This window comes from Nilaparvata lugens, chromosome 3, assembly GCF_014356525.2.
Source record: "Nilaparvata lugens isolate BPH chromosome 3, ASM1435652v1, whole genome shotgun sequence".
Taxonomy (NCBI): domain Eukaryota; kingdom Metazoa; phylum Arthropoda; class Insecta; order Hemiptera; family Delphacidae; genus Nilaparvata; species Nilaparvata lugens.
This window is the reverse complement of record NC_052506.1, coordinates 90,638,509-90,659,495: the sequence shown is the minus strand read 5'-3', so window position 1 is coordinate 90,659,495 and position 20,987 is coordinate 90,638,509. Positions and strand designations below refer to the sequence as shown.

Here is a 20,987-nt window from a genome sequence, read left to right as displayed (position 1 = left end):
GAGGGTTTCAGCCCCTCTTTAGATATCCTGATATCTCTGTAATTTTTTACAATATTTCCATTAATAAATAAATCCTTAGTTTAAATAATGAAATTAACGTTTTGGTAGAAAGTTAGTGGGGAGGATATTTTTAATATTCTTTCCGAAGAATGGACATTGATATGTCCAAAGCTCCGCCAATTTATGTAGATGCATAACAATTTAATTATATCTTACAAATTGCTTTTTCATATCATAGACAGTTCAATAATTATTTTCTTAGTCTATATTATGTAATTCATCTATAATTTTGCTGTATTGTAAGCTTTGTTATAAGTGTATAACCAGTATATTTTGTAATCTACATAAATAAAGTACTCAATCAATCATATCTACTCGGAAATGTTTGCATTGATGTTCAAATAATAAGAATGTTAACAGTTTGAACAGTAATCTCCGATAGCACTCATTTTGACGCTGACTACACATTTTCTGCAATTCTTCTTTCTTTTCTTCATTTTCCTTCTTGTTTTTTTCCTTATGTTTTATGTTTTCCAAGATAGTCTTGTCGTATCCACGAAATATACCAAGATTAGAATACCTGAAAGTTGAAGACTTAGAATTCTATATCAAATACTATGAATTTGTATCTTATGCAATGTGCCTCAACCTAAATCATTGAACCCATATCCTGCTTGAATGAAATAACATACGAATCAAAAATGTAAATGAAAAGAAATGAATGAAATAAAATAAAATGAAATGAAATGAAATGAAATGTACTATCGTATAAAACGACTCAAAATTTTCACAGTCATTTTATCCATTCAAGATATAAGAAAATAGTTCTCCAATTTGAATTCATATATCATATAGTATTTAAGATTTGTTCAATCTAGTTTCCCAATTCTCCAATATAATTGTTTGTTTTATTCATTTATATTTTCAGGTTGATGATTTGCTGTAGAAATTGAAATGGACATAACCTATGTATAATATTTGGACAATTTGAAACTAAAATTAGGAAATTGAAAAAGTTTTGGGCAATAGCCTGTTTTTTCTTATCCGATCATTGTATTGTTTCTGCTATTCTAATAAATAATTATTTCACAATTTAAACTTGTTTTATCTTATATGAATAAAAATTTACTACATGAACTTTACTACATCACATACGGTTAAATTTCACGAGCCTCTAAAATTTAAACATTATAATTTTATGATTGGAATATGAGATTAGACCACCAACATATTCCAATCCACTAAGCACTAAGCTATTCAAACAATCTCCCAGAATCCAATAACAATCTTCAAAATCATCGTTTGATAGGGTGATTCACTCTATACTGACAGTATGGCTTGAATGGGAAGCCCTATGCTATTGTTCGACGGTATACTGTCAGTATAACATGAATTTCACTGTAGTGAGATCGGTGGCCTACTCAAAAAACTAATCCATTTTTTATGGATTTTTCAATGATATCGATTATTGTTGACTGGTGGTGGGAGGGAAATGCTAGAACCACCCGCCCAAAATGAAGTAGTTGTTGTTTGGGGGGGGGGTGATTGTTGTGGGAGGGGGGTTATTGGGTAGCAGTGTCCCCTCGTAGCCAATTTAAAAAGCCAATTAAATCCAACCCTAAAATAAGTCGTTTATCGTTCGGTTTATTGCTAATAAATTTATGCCGTATATAAAGTTGGACTCAATAAATGTCAGTCGGGACTCTTTTTCGGATGGCGATTGACTTTTCTTTTAAATCGTTTTTCTAGGAGAAAATATTCGGTCTTGTGGTCGTCATTTCGAAAGTCGGTTCGTCTCAGTCCGTAATCTATTGAAGAAGTTCATCTCAGAGATAAAATTAGTTTCGGGCTCCATGAATTAGGTGATCTATTGTCGAATACTTCTGTCGAGAAAGTTTTGATTGATTTTTCCTTCATTTACAGTACCACAGTACCATGAACTCATCCATCGATTCTTGATATGGATTTGTGATATGTACTGGATTTTAGTTATTCAAACTGATTGAATTATATGACTGTCATACATGTATTTATACCTGTATTTATTCATTATTATTTATTTATTTATTTATTTATTTATTTATTTATTTATTTATTTATTTATTTATTTATTTATTTTTATTTATTTATTATTTATTTATGATTTACAATCAACTTAAGGACAAAGAAACAGACTACAGTCCAAAACTTCTCTTCATCCCAATTTCATGAAATAAATTGTCCAAATAAAGGTTATGTGCGAATTTCCAATTTTTCACTTATTTCCACATTCAAACAAAACGCAAACACTTGAAACAATAATTTTGAATTTAGAAAGATTAAGATCTGAATTGATAACAAAATTCATTCTACTTAGTACTCGAAACTGTAAAATGAATATTAATTTGGAATATTTTGTTCCGAAAGTTAATGAATATTATTTTGGAATATTTTGTTCCGATAGTTATTATTGTACAGTGTGTGCTCAGCCTGTTCGAAAAATTGAAAATGGTTTTGATTGGAAAAACTTACATCAAGCGGTTGCAAAATTTCCCAAGGTATCAATCAACATTTATGTCGTATTCCTATAGCTGCGTACACATATACGCGCATCCAACCCGCACCGAGCACGCTCCGCCCTCGTACCTCCATCGAACCACAGTCGCTCCGCCCACGCACCCATCATGAACGTTACGGAAGATGTTGGATCTTCTCGCGCGTCCCGGTCGAACCACTGTTGCTCCCCGGTCGATCATCAATCGCTCTGCTGGATTGACGTTCGGTTGCGGAGCAGAGCGAAAGTCTGTACGCACCTTAAGAATCACAACTCGATTTAAAATTCGATATTTTCGATGTATCATTGATGATTGTTGAATAAGTTTTAAGTTGAAATTTCTCAAGTGATCAACATCGGTTATAAACGTGAAAACAGTTTACAGTTGTATAGTTCAATGGTTCATAGTTAAAACTCATTGAAATTTTCAATAGAAATTTCTATAAGGTTTTTTATTTTTAGTTCATAATAGAAACTCATAATCATTCTATTGGAAATTTCATTCATGAATTACATTCGGTATTATAACTAGGCTATTCCATGTATTTAGTCTAGGAAGGACAGGAGGAAGCTTCATGCTTCTGAAACACCATATTTTTCTCTCTCTCAAAATCACTTTAATGATAAGTAGGCTACCATATTGTAAGAATAGATTAATAAATTCTGTAACTCGCAACAGTCACAACAGTCTTTATAATGGTATGTAATGACCAGTATTTGTTATAAGCTAATTATTCTATAATCCAAATAAATACGGTGGTTGATCTAATTAAGGCAATATTGTTTTAAGATCAATCAATCCAGATCATTTAATGTTAATATCATCTCGCACAGAGAGTGAAATGTCTAATGAAATTATTGATACAACTACAAGTAATCTTCTTTCTTGTTACCGGAGTTATGACGCATGATAAGTCATCACTTGTGAGATAATCCTGGTATTTAGGACACGTGAATCCACCCAATTTCGAACAGGCTCTAAACTTACAAAACCTCTGAACCAATTCTTTCTCTTCCTATTACTCCTCTTTTGTATATTCTTCTCTTTCTCTTCTCCTTCTTCCTCCCTTTCTTCGTCTTCTTCTCCCTTTTCCTCTCCACCCTCAATCACTACCGGCCATCAGCACTCCAACGAATCGGTGATGGTGAAAAAAGAGAAATAAATGTGAGAGAGATGCGTTAAAGAGAGAGAGGACGATGAATGACCTTGAAAAGAATTATTGTCCGAAACGCAGTGCCATCCATTATCGTTGTAGATTTCAAAAAGACCAGCCGGTGTCTTCTGATGGAACGACCAAGAATTATATTGAAGAATAGATTCTTTTCTATAAATGGCTCTATAGTCGTATTTCTTCTCTTTGACTGACAGTCGAAGAAGAAGAATAAGAAGAAGTGAAGAAGAAGTAGAAGGAGGTGGAGAAGAAGAAGAAGAAGAATGAGGAGAAGTAGATGGATGGATGAAAGAAGAGAAGAAAGGAGACCTCTGCTGTCCAAATGGCAAACATCTTTGTAGTGAAATTTTAAATGGCCGTTTCAACAATGAAGAGGACCCTTGAGCCCACAGTCGGCTGTCAATCAGACACTGAGAGAAAATGCAAGAGAGACCCCAACCTAGGCAAAACCTAGAAAACCGAAGTTTTGTAGAGAAGTGTTTGTAATTTCCAAATGTTCGTTTAGAAATATTTTAACTTTAATACAATAAGTGTGTAGAATTGTGAAAGTTCTTTGTTATGATTATTGTTGTTGAGCTATTGTATTTTGAGTATTTATTAATTTATCCTCCTTCACAACCACAACAACAAATTAATGATTGAGAGAAAATCAGCAGGATAACCCAAAACTGTTTCCCTCCCTAATTTTGATAAAAATAATCTAAATAACGTTATGAAAACATTTCCTATAATAAACACAGTCGAAATATACATTATACTAAAAATTTTGTATGTGTGAAAATCAGAAAGGTGGAAGGATGAATTATTACAGTTATGAAAGTGTATGAATGTTATTAATTTATTATTCGTGATTTTCAATTTGAAGTGGTTACAGTGTTACAAATTGTGAATGAGAAAACATTCAGTTTAGTATTGAAAATTACCAATTGGGAGCGTTGTTTGGTGATAATATTATTCTAGATTCTTAAGATTTTGTGAATTTCTAATTTTATTTAAAAATGAGATGTTGAAGAATGAAGATCCGACACATATATAATTAGGCCTATTCTTGATAAACATATAGAACGACAAGCATATGGAATAATATTATTGTTTTAGTGAATTTATTAGAATATCTGTGTGCTGCTTGAATCAAAAATGAGAAAAACATGGTTAAAACATACATTAGCGCAGCATAACACTACCATACGTAACAAACATACATTCTAACATAACCCTTGCCAGAAACTGTATAATGAAAGCCGTGCAAGAAATCATATGTGTATAGAAATTTACTATGGGAAACCGAAAATCTATAACCCACTAAACAAGCAGTGAAGTAAATTTCTATAATTTGTGCAAAATTTGCAACTCTATAGGTGGTACAAAAAGAGTGAGAGAAAGTGAAACACACAGTGTGAATGATAGAGTTAGAGAGTGTGTGCTGTGTAAACTACACATGAGTTATGTGCCCCTATATTTGAGACGTATGGCGGGCGGGGGTTAGGTGCCCCCTCTCCAAGTTCATTTGGATAACAGCCTGCAAAAGTGATTTATGTCACCTGGCTTATTGAGGGAGGTAGCACTAGGTGTGGGTGGGTAGGGGTTTCATTTTGAAAGGGGGAAGGGTGTCCCTACAAGAAATTAAATTCTTTGGCGTAAGGGTTGTATATGATGAGAAAGGGGGGCAGGCTTGTCAAAAGGTAGCCTACACATTGCATGTGCTCCCTTCTTATTCCTCTTCTTCTTCTTCTTTTTCTTCTCATTTCTCTTCTTCATCTCCTTGTTCTCCATCCCGGACTCAAATTGTTTTGTAATAAAGTTGAAGGTTTAATTCATGTGAAGGATGTCGTACCTAATATAAGAATTTCAATGTCAGAGGCCCTGTATTATTTAAATCAGGTGCAAACTTAAGGTTTCTGACACCAGACCTGAGCTAGCCAGGTCATATCGTACTTATGTTTTACTGTACAATGCCAACTATTAAAAGCTTTAATTTATCACCTGTAATCTTTAAATTCATTTGGGGTAGTTTTTTTTAATTAACTAACAAAATATTTAGTGTAGCAATCTTGGTAGCCTAGCAACCAATAGCAGAAACCAGGAACCAATCAGAATTGTTGAACCAACTACACTAATACAATGTTCTGACTGGTTCATAAACGCGAGGTGGGCTAGGACAGTTTCTAGACTAGCTCAATAGTCTCAATAGACTTTTTGAATAATAATTACTGTTCTAGATTATGTTAGTAGATGTTCTGACTGGTTCATAAACGCGTGCTGGGCTAGGACAGTTCCTAGACCAGTTCAATTTTCCAGTTTCATTCAAAGTATAGACTTTTTGAATAATTATTTTTCTAGATTTTGTTAATTCTAAACTTTAATAATATCTACTTGATTCAAAATTTCCTGATATTTCTGAGCTTTGAAGAATCCGTATTGTTTTTTGAACAGTGAAAGTGACATTATCTAAATCTTGATTCGGACAGTATAGTATAAATTGGAAATGGGACAGTTTTGGGGATGAGCCTGTTGTGCCTTTCTTATTCTTTCTCCATTCTTCAATGTCTATTCATTCTTCTTCATATCTCTTCTTCCTATTCTTTATTCATTCATACAATAAGTACATTATTATTAAAATGATAGGGAGAGGAAAAATAAGGTAACCTTGTGCTATTCCTCTCCCAAATTTAGATAACACATACTGTAGTCCGAAATAGCTTAAGTCTCGTAGTTCTTCAATTCACAAAATTTTCAATTCTCAAGTATTTTCGCAATGTAGATTTTCAAATTTAGATGCTTCAAAACTAAACATAGGAGAACTATTTCACATTATTTTAACTAAAATAGGAAATATTCACATATTAAAAATATAATTTTGAAGAATTATCGAAAAACAAACTTAATTGATTAATTAATTAATTAAAATGCAGACTAGTTATAGAAATTTCAATATTCATTGAGGACACAGATTCATCTATTTTTCTGTAGTTTTGAAGTACACTCCAAACTGTCAGTATTGGCTAAATGGGGAAGCATTGATGTTATTCATTGGAAATGCTGACAATTTGAAGTGAATATCCTTAGAGTACAGTTTGGAATAATTGAAGAATCGCGTTCACTATTTTTCAGTACATCGTTTCTTCCGTCTACTATTATCGTATATTCTATTTTTGTAAAATATTATTCAAATTTTTCTCTTCTTGTATGTTCTAGGTGGACAGTTCGAACTAGGGATACTGCCACGCTCAACCAGCAATATCTTCTAGCCAATCAGAAAGGCTTATTCGACATCACCGTCAAAAAATAAGGTAAACCCACTCTTTGTCATTTGATAACCATCCCTTTTATTCATTCATTTTTTATCTTAATTTGCCAGAAATGCTACTCAAACTTGTTTGTCGTAGGTCTGTAAGCCTCCTGTTGAAGGAAGCTCAAATGATCAATGAATAATTATTAAAATATTTTCGTCATTCTCGCTCCTCTCTCAAGCTCTCTCACAATATCTCATTTCTCACAATATCTCATTTCTCACAATATCTCATTTCTCACAATACTTCTATTTCCCAGAATGTGCTACAAATTATGAAAAAATGGGTTTTCAAATCGAAAACTCCAGTTACTTCAATTTTAGTCGGTTAATTCCGCTTTGGTAAACTTGTCTGGTTGAATGAGCCCTCCTAGTATACATTTTGGACATTCCTTATGACATTGGTTAAAAGTGAAACATACAAAACACAACGTTATCAACACTTTTGCCTCAGTTGCGTGATTATATTGTACTTGAGCAAAGGAAAAGGAGACGGAAGAAGTTAAAATATTGAGAAGACAAAAGGAAAATATATTGTACATGTTGATGATGAACAGAGATGGTGATAAGAATGTTTCTGCCAGAAGGATGAGAAAACTGATGGAAGAAAAATCGAATAAAAGAATGTAGACTAAATTATTAGATAAGAGGACGGTGAAACTAGAGAAGATACAAACGAGATAGAACGATGATGTGAGAAGATTTATGTTTAAACAACGAGAAAGAGAACATTTTGAAAGATGTGCTGATAAAACTATTGAAAGAAAAGCAATAGCTAAAATGAGTGGAAGGTGAAGAGGAAGATAAAATTTTTAAAAGTGAGCAGAAGAAGAAGAAGAGATAAAACATGACTGATGTGCAGGTAGAGAAACTGGTGCAATATGAAAGTAATATGTGTAAAGAGAACACAGGAAGTATACAAATTCAGAAGCTGGAATTTGTCGATGAATAATAAGGAAATATAATAGAAGAAGACTATTTGCAAGACGAAGTAAGAATTGACAAATAAAGTCCTCATGAAAAGCTGGGGTGAGTGGACACTGGAATAAATGGAAGCTGAAAAATTATGGTGAAGAAGTGAGAGAAGAAAAAGAAGAAGAAAACTATGAGTAGGAACTATAAGTAGTAAAGATTAGAAGAGCCTCTTTAGAATAATCTTCCACTTAACACTTTGACTATTTTATCAGGATGAGGCCAGCTGAAAATGTCACTGGTCTCTTGCTGTGTGTGTCAACCTAGGTCGTTCCACTTATTCACTCTCCTCCTCTTCCTTCTACTCCTCATCCACCTCCTTCTACTCACCCTCATCATTACTTCATCCTTCTATCCTCCTTCTCCTTCTCCTCCCCCTCATCACTACTTTATCACTCTATCCTCCTCCTCCTCCTTCTCCTCCACCTCATCACTCCTTCATCCTTCTATCACCCTCCTCCTCCCACTCTCCTTCTTCCCCTCAACACTCCTTCATCCTTCTATCCTCACGCGTCTTCTTCTATTCTGATTGGATCCGAATTTGAATACACAACTAATTTAATCGCCAAACTAGCTAGCCTTATCTATACAGTCGCCATTATAGGACGCTATTATGCGCTTGTCCTCTTTCATACTTCTCAGTTGTTTTCTTCTTCTTCTTCTTCTTCTCCTTTCCTTCTCCGTACCATGTTTGCGGCTCGTCTTTAAAAACATTAACAGCTCTATCTATCTCAAATACCAGCTGACTGACTGACAATCCTCTTAATCCTCTGCTCGTAAAAATAATGTGCAAAGGTCGTTAACCTATTGACCTACTTTCTGTTGTTTTTGATGTCCTAGTGACTCTTCAGCTGAGGTGAATAATTATTGTTGTTTTAAAAACCGCTTCTCTCGAAATCATTACCGATTTATTATAGAATTTTACCTACTTACAGATGGAATTAAATAGAGAATGCATTTATTCAAATGCTAATTAATATAATATAATTATTATTTAACGAAAATCTTAAATAAATGCTGTAAATCACCCGAAGACTTCTGCTACTGCAGTCATTGACAACAGGGTTAACAGCTAGATGGAAATTCGATGAGAACTACTATCCAAAAATGCCATCTAGCTGTTAACCCTGTTGTCAAAGTCTGCAGTAGCAGAAGTCTTCGAGGTGATTTATAGCATTTTTTTAAGATTTTTGTTAAATAATAATTTTACCTAGTTATTGTAAATTAATGAATGGAGGTACATTGTTTATGAGAACAACGAGATACTCTATTGGAGGTTGGTGCTAGGAACTTTGGGACCAATACTGTTTGGGACTAAAGGGTTCCAATATAAGAGAGGATGGATCTTTGCAGGTAGAATCAGGTGTCTTCAACAGGTTGTTGGACAACCCTTTGTGAACTCTAAGGTGACCGAAAATATGGGACTAGGAATTCTGGGAGAAAGTGGGAAAAAGAGGAATTTGTTGGACAACACAAAGACGTTGAACACATTGAGTTAGCCAGTCAGTTTTCCGATTTCAAAGTTGAACTATTATTTCCGCTACTTGATCAGGAAAATATTAATTTCCACTCCAATGAATCTACTCAGTACACAGAGCTATTTATAAAAGTAAATCTATGAATGATTATCAGTCGGTGACAGAAACTTGTGAACCAATCCAAAAGGGCCGACTATTGTTTGCTAATCACCTAGCGGGTAGAGACTACAGAGTTTGTCCCAAAATTCCTATTTTTACTACTTTGTCCCAGAATTCCTGGTCCCAAAGTTCCGGTCACCTTAGAGTTCATTACCTCACCTCACCTTACCTTAGAGTTCACCTTCCATTCCAATGGACTAATTATTTGACTACATCTCACAACTAGGAGGAGTTGAGGACAAGCTCAACAGCCTCTGTCAACAGAATAAACAATAAAATCTGATCCACAAGATAATATTATTAAAGAGTAGGCCTACTTGAAGAAGATGTTGAAATCTGTTATCATCATAATAACTTTTCATCACTCTATACAAGCCTATGTAGAGTGTTATGTCAACCTTATACTAATACCTATTTAAGTTGCATTATATTATAAACTTGCTCGCTTGTATAATAATTTATACAGCACTTACCTACAGCATTCAGTTTTTATTATTGGCTGCCATTTTCATCGATTTGAAAATCTTAGGATAACGATTCAGGGGTTGATGAGATCTCTCGATTCATTTCTTAACTACAGATTCTACTAAATTGAAGATCATTGTTGATTCATTATGTCTGTATTATCATGAATCTTTTCACTTACGGTGGTCGAGAGTAGATCTATATAGATGAGAGTAGAATTCAGATAATATTAGATATCTATAATAGATAATATAATATAATATTAGCTTCCCCAACGAACTTTGTACCGCCAAAAAGTCAATGTATCTCATGTCACACTTGACTTTATTTGGTGAATCATGAAATTTCTTTATACACATCTCAATACGGACTTCCTATGTGCTTAAAACTACCGTTTCAATACCAGTGAACAATTTTATCACAGAGTGATGTGTTTATTACAGCTGGTAAGTTTAGAAAATCATATTATCACAACATGATCTTGAATCATGATGATCTGGCCGACAATTTCGAAAACATAGGTCTGTGAAATGGATTAATATATAGTTATTATTTAATAATAACCCCCCCACCCTATTAAAATTCTGGTCAGATACCATCCCCAATATTCACACAACATATTCCTAAAGTTTCATGCCGTTCTGTCAAGTAGTTTACGAGTCTTTAGGGAACAAACAAACTAACACACAAACATACATTCATTTTTATTTATAGAGATGATTATATTATAATAGAAAGTAGATATGATAGATAATATATAATATAGATATCTATAAAACACCACTATTCATAGATTGCACTCATGGAGATAAATTGCATTTCAACGTGTCTATGACTACTCATATGGATGGTATTTTTACTCATCTATATTCAATCATTTGTGATGATACGTCATTCCTGCTCATTCCTACTTTATTTCAAATGATCGTCACCAAAACCGCATTGATGACATTTCTTCTTCAAGTAAGCTGCCACAAAAGGCAATCTATACAACCTTCAGTTGAAGCTCCTTCACAAATACACCGTCATTACAACATACATCTCACGTCGCTGTCCAAAATCTAAACCACAAAAAATTGAAACAACGTTCAACGTTCTACCTGCGTTGCAGTCTGGATACCCTCTCAAAAACCGCTCATTTACTCCTATTAGCAGAGAGAGAGAGAAAAAAAGAGAGAGAGTGTGAGACAGAGAGTGAGGGTGTGAGTGAGTGAACAAGACATTACATAATGAGGGGTGAGATGAGAGGAAGAATGTTTAAATTGATGTAAGTTTTGGTTTGTGAAGGATGAGTATGAGGAAGAGAGGGTTGGTAAAAACTGGTTCCACACACGTATAAGCAGCAGAGAGAGCAGAATAAAATGCTCAGCTAATTGACGTATTTGAGTATCATTATTTCAAGGTACTGAATTCCACATTGTTAAAAGAGTGAACCACCAATTTGGAAGTGGTTGCTTTGGAGTGAGAGTGAGTGAGAGATGAAAAGACACCAATCGGCATAGTAGGTACAGTGTTGGTCTCATTCTATTTTGTCCGGTATATATGAGTCTCGTTAGTCGCGGCGTTTTTCTCGCGTTCCCTCTCCTCGTCCTCCTCTCATTCTGTCTCTTTTCTTCGCCGTTTCCATGCATCAGTCCATCCTTCTCTCTCTTTACTCTGAATTAGATGGTTGTTCCTTCTTCTTCTTCTCCTCCTTCCTATTTTTCTTCTTCTTCTCTACTTTGCTCTCCCGTAGCTCTCCAACAATGGCCGCGTAATTGGAGGATTAAAATTGAAAGGATGGATGTTATATGTGTGATTGTGTGTGTGTGTGTGTTTGGGTACGCGTTTGAGAGAAAGAGAGTGATAGTGAGAAAAAGTAAGAGTGGAAGAGCGTGTGAGAGTCACGTGAGGAGTGAGAATGAGGAATCACGATAGAGAATGATAGAGAAAGAGAGAGAGTGAGGGAGTAAGTAAGATAGTCAGCAAGTTGCATTTCTTCTAGTTATTGACAAGTTTCCAAGAAAACGTGGTTCAGTATGAGGAGAAAAGTTTGAAAGGAGAAGAGAAATAGAAGAGACGAGTAAAAAAGTGTGGAAAAGAAACTCCGAATAATGTGTAAATAATCTAAAATATGTAAGTTGCATATTTGTGAAGATATTAGAGGAAAATCGAGAACATTGTAGGGGAGAGAAAAGGTCATCCTATTAGCCTTGGTTCACTCTTGGCTTTAATCCTCGCACTTTACACTATGCACTTTGAACTCGTGGCAAGGTATGAACAAAACTATTCTTCATTCGTATTCTTCTTCACTACAACTTCCTTGACTCATTTCAATTATTCCTCTTTCTCTTTCTTCCTCTCCCTCCCACACTCTCTCTCTCTCTCCTTCTCTCTCTTTAATCTACATAAATAAAGTACTCAATCAATCAATCTCTCTCTCTCTCTCTCTCTCTCTCTCTCTCTCTCTCTCTCTTCTCTCTCTCTCTGATGTGCCCTCTAACCTTCCCTCCCACTGTCCTCTATCTCTCCGGCTTGATGAAATAGAAAATCATATAGAAAAAATGAATCGATGAATAAATAGAAATAGTACAGTATCATCATCAGTATATCCCCCGATCCTCCTACCCATCCGCCTCCCACTCATCCCCCTCCCCCTCTTCTCAAATTCTTTTACTTCTCTTCTTTCTTGCTCTCCTTCAGTCCTCTTCTTCGTCTAATCTTGTCCCTTACCTCCCCCCAACTTATTTCATCTTCCGCTCTTCCTGTTTTTATTCTCCTTCCTATACATTCTATCCTTTTTATCTCCACCTCCTCGACCTCCTCCTCCACCTACTGCACCGTTCAACCTCTCTCCCCCTCCTTGTCCTCCTCATCCACCTTTTAACCTGTTCACCTGGCTGCCTATTTATCACATCAATAAAGCAATTTGTCAAGAGTTAAGAGAAATCTCGTCACATGCTGTGTACTCTTTCGCTATCCTGTACTGCTCCTCCTCTGCCTCCTCCACCCCTCCTCCTCTTCTTCCTCCTCTTCCCAATCCACCTCCTCCTCCACCTCTTCCTCCTCCTCATCATCCTCCTCGTCCTCAACCCTCTACCTCTCTCCTACTTCCCCTCATACGTGTTTGCCATTTGTTATCTTGTCTCCTTACAGTGTGATCAAACACAATTATCGACTTTCTACGCTTGAAGCTGTTTCATCATTCCTCTCCTTCTATCTATTTGCAACCACCCACTACTAAATGTCTATCTTCAATTGTATTTCAATGTGATCATAAATATTACTTCAAGATTCAAGATTGGAGTATCATGATACTTTAGATGATGATGGACCCCGACACTTTATTATCAGAATGGGGTATCATGATAAAAAGAATTAAAACGATTTTTAGTACCCTACCGTAATCAGTAGAAGAATAGAAAATATCCTATTATATTAAACGAGCAATTTCTGTATTTTTATATCTGGTTATTTATATTTATATATTGTTATTCATGTTCAACGGATCTCGAAAACGATTTTCACGAAATTTGGAACATAGTAGGTTTATGATATAAAAAATTCGATTACACTAGGTCTCTTCCCTGGGAAAACTCGTTGAAGGACATGAATAGGATAATTCCTCCTTAGAAAAACAAATGATAATTTCGTCGTCAGTCGATAACAGACGTGCGTGTGTCTGTGTGGGAGATCAGCTGTGTAATCAATTAGCTTACCGTATCTCGAGAGAAATCTAGAAATTTTAATTGATTCGATCAAAATAATCTGATTTATTGACATGAGATGTCATAAACAAATAAGAATATATCAAATATTTTCAAATATTTGGACTGAAAATTTGACCTGAATTGAAGTGTATGGAACATAACCTACTTTTTGGAATATTTATAGTGTTCAAATCAAAATTGGGGGAAGAAACAGTTTGAAAGAAACATACACAGTTGGTCTGTGCCTGTTAGTCCTTCCCCAATCATTTTAAAGAATTGAGTTTTGTTCATTTAATATATAACGAGCGAAGCTCGGTACCCCGATATTATTTATTAGTACAAGAAAAACATGACAATCAATAATAATTTGATATAATTATGTGTGTTATTTATTCAATAAAAATATATTATGATTTGATTGTATGTATGAGATGTTGTGATATTTTTCCATAATTGAAAGAATAAGACTTTGATATTCAGCTGAAGATGTGGTAGTTTTACCATGAAACCTGGTTCTGATTATAAATTAATTTCGAATAAATAAAAGTGATATTGACAATATCAAAGTCTTATTCTTTCAAAAATATATTATATATATATATTATATATATATATATATATATATATATATATATATATATATATATATATATATATATATTATATATATATATATATATATATATATATATATATTTCAATAAAAATTTGATGATTACAAAATATATATTTTATGACAAGACTTCTTAATTCTACACTATTTGTATTCTACAAAATGTAGAATAATTGACAATATCTGTCTGTTTTTATCTCATGCTCTCAATATATACTTGTATCCCAACAACATTTATGTCTTTCCCGTACTTTCAATATTCCCCCCCATTCCTATTTCCTTCCTATTCCTTTACTATTCCTTCTCACCAATTTCTTCCGTTTCCCCTCTTCCTCATCTGCTTCTCTTCTTCTCCTTCTCCTCTTCGCCGAGCTGTCCGCGGAGGTCTGACGGTGCGGCATGTCCAACTTGACTGGCCATTAATTTCGCGACTTGCCAGCCGGCAGAGCGACAGTTCCATTACTGGCGTCTTATCAGCTGGCTTTAATTAATTCCACATGTTGCTATATGCGCAAGTGAGACGTCAGATTCACTTTATACTGTCAGCACAGGTTAAAGGGAAATATTGCCACTACCCATTACATGGAATGCCAACAGTTCAAAGTAAATCTTCTCACTCCACCATCCCCTCTCACTCGCACCCTCTCAATTATTACAATATTACTCTCTCCCTCTTCAGTGTAATGTGTTCGAATCCAAAAACTAATTAGCAGTGTTGGTGTCATGAATGGCGTTAACCTCGTTTTATTCCGATTTCGGTTGTTGGCTATGATAATTTTGGGGATCCGTTTTATTGGTGCAAGCCATCAACAGGTCAAGGATGATGTTGATGGGTACAAACCTTGTTTGTAAATGGAGGGTTTTTCAATTTTATGAACCTTCAGACATAAACCTTGGAGCCGATTGAACTGAGAAGTGTTGTTTACGATTTTATTAACAATCTCTTCAATATTCAATCAGTTTTTAATTCAAATTTTGGTTAGCAAATTTTTGTAGTGCAATCTGTGTTTTGGATCAAGACTCGACTTTTATTTGAATAATATTATTCATGAACTTAATTATGGAATGGATGTTTTGATCCATTTATATTTCTCCTAACTTATGGTTTCCTTCTACAGTACTAAGTTGAATACAATAGGAGATGAAATCTATCCACCAAGTTATTATTGATACATTTTTTCTAGTATTAGAGCTCTAACTCTTTTGATTTGATGACTGGAGTTTGAAGTGTAATCAATCAACAATTTAAGAAGAAGAAGAAGAAGAAGAAGAAGAAGAAGAAGAAGAAGAAGAAGAGAAGAAGAAGAGAAGAAGAAGAAGAAGAAGAAGAAGAAGAATAAGAAGAAGAAGAAGAAGAAGAAGAAGAAGAAGAAGAATAGAAAAGAAGAAGAAGAAAAAGAAGAATGGAAAACAAGAAGAAGAAGGGAAAGGAGAAACAATTCAACGTGAATCTAAATAACATCAATAATTTTTTCTCATATTTTTCAATTTTGTCTAAAACATTATATTTTTCTCTTTTCCGCGTCCATCTCTTTCATTCTTTATCTCGTTTCTTTTCCATCCTGTAGTATTTATTCTCAATCATCATTCAACCAAAATATAACTTGCTCAATATACTTCCAATCACCTTGAGTCCCATTTTGGATGTGACGAGAAATATTAAAACCAAGAAAAATGAATACATAAAATAAAAAGCAATTTCAGTCGGCATTCACCTTTATAAGACTGCTCCAACCATAAACGTCATCTCTTACATCTCTAACATTCTAATTGGTTTTTGGTGTTTCAATTATCTACTACATCCGTCACATCCATCTTTCTTTTCTGCACCTTTCTATCTGGTTTGTTAGAACTTCTACATCATTTTTCTTTCTTCATCCTTGTTCTTGACTTGTTCACATCCTATGTTTGATCCTACATCTGTATTCACTTCCTTATTGATTCTCTTTAGTTTATCGTTTATCCATCCTTTCTCTTCCTCATTTGTATTCTTCATTTCCCATTTTTATTCATATCCTGTTCATTCTCTGTCACTACGTCCTCATTTTTTCTCGTTTTTTGTCCTCTTTACTTTTTGACCATTTATTTGGCCTCTCACTTTTTGACTTTGTCTCACTTCTACTCTTTCTTCCTTGAATATATTTAAACGTCTACTCCCAACATCCACAGGCAAAGTAATTTTTCTCAATATTTAAAACACTAGTCTATCAATTACTTCTTTACTCACATCCACTTACGTGAATATATTTACGTTAATTCATGCACATGAATTCCACTTACATTCTATTCATTTACTATAATACTGTTCATCATATTCTATTCTTTTAATTGTATCCTAGTCTCTCAATTCTATATCAATATATCTTCTATGTATCTATGTTTCTCATTTTTACTCTTTCTTCCTTTCATTATTCTTCCCCTCATTTTAATCTTTATATTGTGATTTTAAAGTTTGTTTCATGTTTTTACAAAAGTTCTATTATCAACCCATCCAAATTTAAAATTGTTTGTTTTATTCTAATTTAATTATATTTTCAGATTATGATTTGGTGTTGAAATTCAAATAGACATAACCTATGTATAATATTTGGACAATTTGAAACTAAATTAGGAAATTGAAGAAGTTTAGGGGCAATAGCCTGTTTTTTCTTTTCCGATCATTGAATTGTTTGTGCTGACCTTATAAATAATAAATAATAAAAATAAATAATCCTCCAGAACCTCCACCTTTCTCAATTTTTTCTTTACTTTACACATTATCTATTCCCCCGTACTCATCATCATTCATACCTTCTACCTCACCCAATCTTTCCTCCCTTCCTCTCATCCCATAAATCCTTCTTTCCCCCACTTGCCATTCTTGCAAGTCCACCGTCCTTCTCTACAAGAAAGACAGCACATCTCAATATAATATTCAATCCTATTAATATTCTTCTGAGATGATGAATACGATGAGCGGAGTATCATCGTCAGTTGGAGCGTGGAAGGACATCTGTTTCTAAATATAGTAAGAGTCCAATTTAACTTTAAATTAGTTTCCCCTCTAACTCTACCCCCATTCTCCCCTCACCTTTTATCCTAATGGAGTAATACACGTACACACACACGAGCGCGCGCTCCGGTGCATTTGCGTGTGTGCGTCCTATGTGGTGGTATAGGGGGGTCTGCTGGCCTGCTTAATAGATATGCTTTTTTTAATTATTGCTGCTTAATAGTCTGTAACCGAGTCTAGAGGGAAGGAAATGAGCTTAATCCATCAATTTACTTCTATTTTGAAGTTGGAGAGAATAAAGTTTCATCAAGATTCTCTGAAAATAGGAGGGTTTAGTTTTTGTGTATTTCCCTTATTACAAAATTAAATCACCTCGAAGCTTCAAAATTGAGTATCCAAATATCGTCGAAACAAGTCCCCCCACAAATTTTTGATCTTAGAAATAAATAGAGTTGATTCCAAAGAAACAAGATTTCAATGGCAAACTTTATTTAACCTGAATAAAATTTATTCATATAAGTGCTATAAGTGGCTACAGTTGGCCAATAAATGTTGGTACGTTATTTGAAAAGAGTTTATTCATTTAAAACGCCTCTCAGAGCTAGAAAAACGCATTGAAAATATTAAAGTTGTGTTGTGTGTGATGTTGTGGTACTTTTCCATTATGAAGACACAAATTGAAATTGCCAACCAATTGTTTATATTATAGTATTATATGATAATAAAAGTGGTTGACAATTTCATTTTTTGTTTTCTTTCCAGCATTAAAAATTCTCATTCAGCCTAATTACGTAGTAAACTAGATAGAGATAGTACGATTCTAATCGTCAGCATTACTTCATAAAATATGACTATTGTTTCCCATTCAAACAATGCTGACATTATGAAGTGAATCTCACTGGAGATCATTTTTTGTGTTATCTTCTAACTTATTACAGACCTCAAACATCTTCATCCAGAAGCTTTGATGGGTCATTATTGTTCATGAATCATAGAATCAATTGCTTATCTTCAAACTTCAATTATTAATCAATGAAGCCGACTTGAATCTCGTTCATAAATCAACGCGCTCTTCAATTACTGATGTAATCAATTATTCAAATCTGTACTTCATTAGCTCAATCAATAATTCAAGCTGTAGTCACTTCATAGGAAGTAAGTGGATCAATCATTGATCTTTGACTGAAGAAAAATACGGATAATTTCATGCAATGTTCTTGATCCATTATCAAAATGAGCTTGTTTTGAACTTATAGGTATGCTTTTAGTTCATCCAATACCCTAAATATATACATTTGAAGCTTAATTGCTTGAGGACAAACATTTATATCCCCCAGTAATGCAAATTTAAACCTCCACCACCGTTAGCCTAATGTAATTAAAAACATCACCATTTTTGGGCGTTCTCAATTTTAGCTAATGTCTTAATTAATTTTTTCGCGAAAATAATAATGACTCAAGATGTTCAGATCAGCTCACATCGTTTATTGAATCGCTTAGCTTAATTAGATGGGCCATCAAGTTTTATTGATTATGGCAACGCTTAACTTGATACCGGTTTAATAACCGTTGATAGCCGGCTCATCAAATCAACTCTGAGAAACCCATCAGCAAACGATCATCAATGAAATTGAAGCTTCTTTTGGGTTTGATAGTATTTGTATGCTAATTTCATTCATAACGCTATCTGGAGGTGTGATAGTTTTCGAAATTCCTTAAAATTAAAAGGATATTAATTTTTGTTAAGAGCATTTCATTGAACTCTTGGGGATAGAGTCTTGGTTTCTCAGTTTTCGAAATACATAAAAATTCGAATGATATTTTTGTTAGGAGCATGTGATTAGAAAGTTTTCGGGGATCACAGTATTGTAATTCATTGTTGCAAGTTTTGAACAAAATGTCTTGAAAATGTCACAGACAATGATTAATTTATTGAAAAAATATGTAGAGACACAAAACACGTCCAGTTTGTTACAGCATTATCAATCCCTAGTAAACTGATAGCTTACACATAGAGCAGCACACTGTAATATAGTGTATAATATAGTATAGTTTCCATATTATATAGAAAGGATGAAGCCATATGATTGGCAAGGAACCTATCAAGATTCAGCTCTGAAATTGGCCGAGACAAAACACGCCTACAATGGGCGGAGCTTTAAAGTTCTCAGCCAATGACAGAGCTCAACCTTGATACGCCAACTAACGGCCAATCATATAGCTCCAACCGCAGTATAATATAGTATTCTGCTGCATGATGTTCAAGGTTTCGATAGTTGTGAAAAATGTCTTTTTCTCCAATACGAACATCTATCATAACATCACTTTATAAACAACACATGAAGTCAGTAGCTCTGAATAAAAAATCTTCTTTATTCCACAAATACGGTAAGGACAAATGGTAGTAGCCTAATATTGACAGTACTGCTAAGAATTTTTGCGCAATCCGCGAGAAATAAGGAAAAAATTTTGCGCAAATCCCCCTCCCCCTCCCCCTCCCCCTCTGCGCATGCGCCCCCCTCTCCTCCCCCTTTCCTCCCCCTCTCCTCCCCGAGGGGGAGGAAAGGGGGAGGAGAGGGGGAGGAAAGGGGGAGGAGAGGGGGAGGAAAGGGGGAGGAGAGGGGGGCGCATGCGCAGAGGGGGAGGGGGGAGGGGGAGGGGGATTTGCGCAAAATTTTTTCCTTATTTCTCGCGGATTGCGCAAAAATTCTTAGCAGTACTGTCAATATTAGGCTACTAATGGTAATGATGAATAATATATAATAAAAAATTCAATCAATAGTGATAACATTAATTGAATACTGCATATTTCTGCACCTGAACTAGTAAGTACACTCATGACTCTCTCTCATCATCATTTGTCTGAGCATCAAATACGCGCACAAGCCTGAAGCTCATGTGAGCATCATTCTCAGCAAAAAAAAAAAATATATCCCCGACTATGACTCCCATTGTATCCAAGATTTGAAGACTTATGATCAATCGATAAAAGTTAAATTTTTTTCTCCTGTTTTGAAATACAGTATATATTTGAAAAAAAAACTAGTGTGTCAATTTGAAAGTTAGTAGTACTAGGCTATTAACACTACAGTGAAACATTCATCCAAGAAAATGAAACATTTCTTGTATAATATACACTCTTGATCGGACATTACTTCTTAACACACAGACCTTACACCACTAAAACCTTTATGAGAGCAAAAGTAAATCACTGAAACATTTTATAACACAGTCAATAAATCTCCCAACAGTCAAACAATAACACTTTCCTCAATAAGTCACAAAACTAAAAAAATGTAGAGTATAAAATTCTCTGAAGTACGGATGAGGGAAGGAAGTATATTTACTAACAAGTCACAGCAAATATAATAAGAGAATCAAAAAGCTATAGTGAGATGCACGGCAGCGTTCGTTCGAAGCAACATCAATGCCTCTCATAGAAACAATGCTGACAGTTAAAAGTGAATCCCAGGATGTGTTATGAAGTGGAGATTGTAGAGGCAAGTGCAGAGTGATATAATCCGTGTCACAATAAAGCAGCAGTATTGTTTGTATCTTTTCATTTCAGGTGTGTGACAGGATGAAAAGTCAGACATTTGCCCCCTCTTCCCACCTCCCAACCCTG

At 34.6% G+C, this 20,987-nt stretch overlaps 1 protein-coding gene across 1 annotated transcript in view; it reads left to right on the top strand.

Moving 5' to 3' along the window:
* LOC111059209 (paxillin homolog 1) overlaps nucleotides 1-20,987 on the top strand; it is a 444,946-nt gene that overhangs the window by 128,408 nt on the left and 295,551 nt on the right. Inside the window, 1 exon segment of the mRNA XM_039425022.1 lies at nucleotides 6,901-6,995. The gene's annotated coding sequence lies outside the window, so the exon portion shown is untranslated.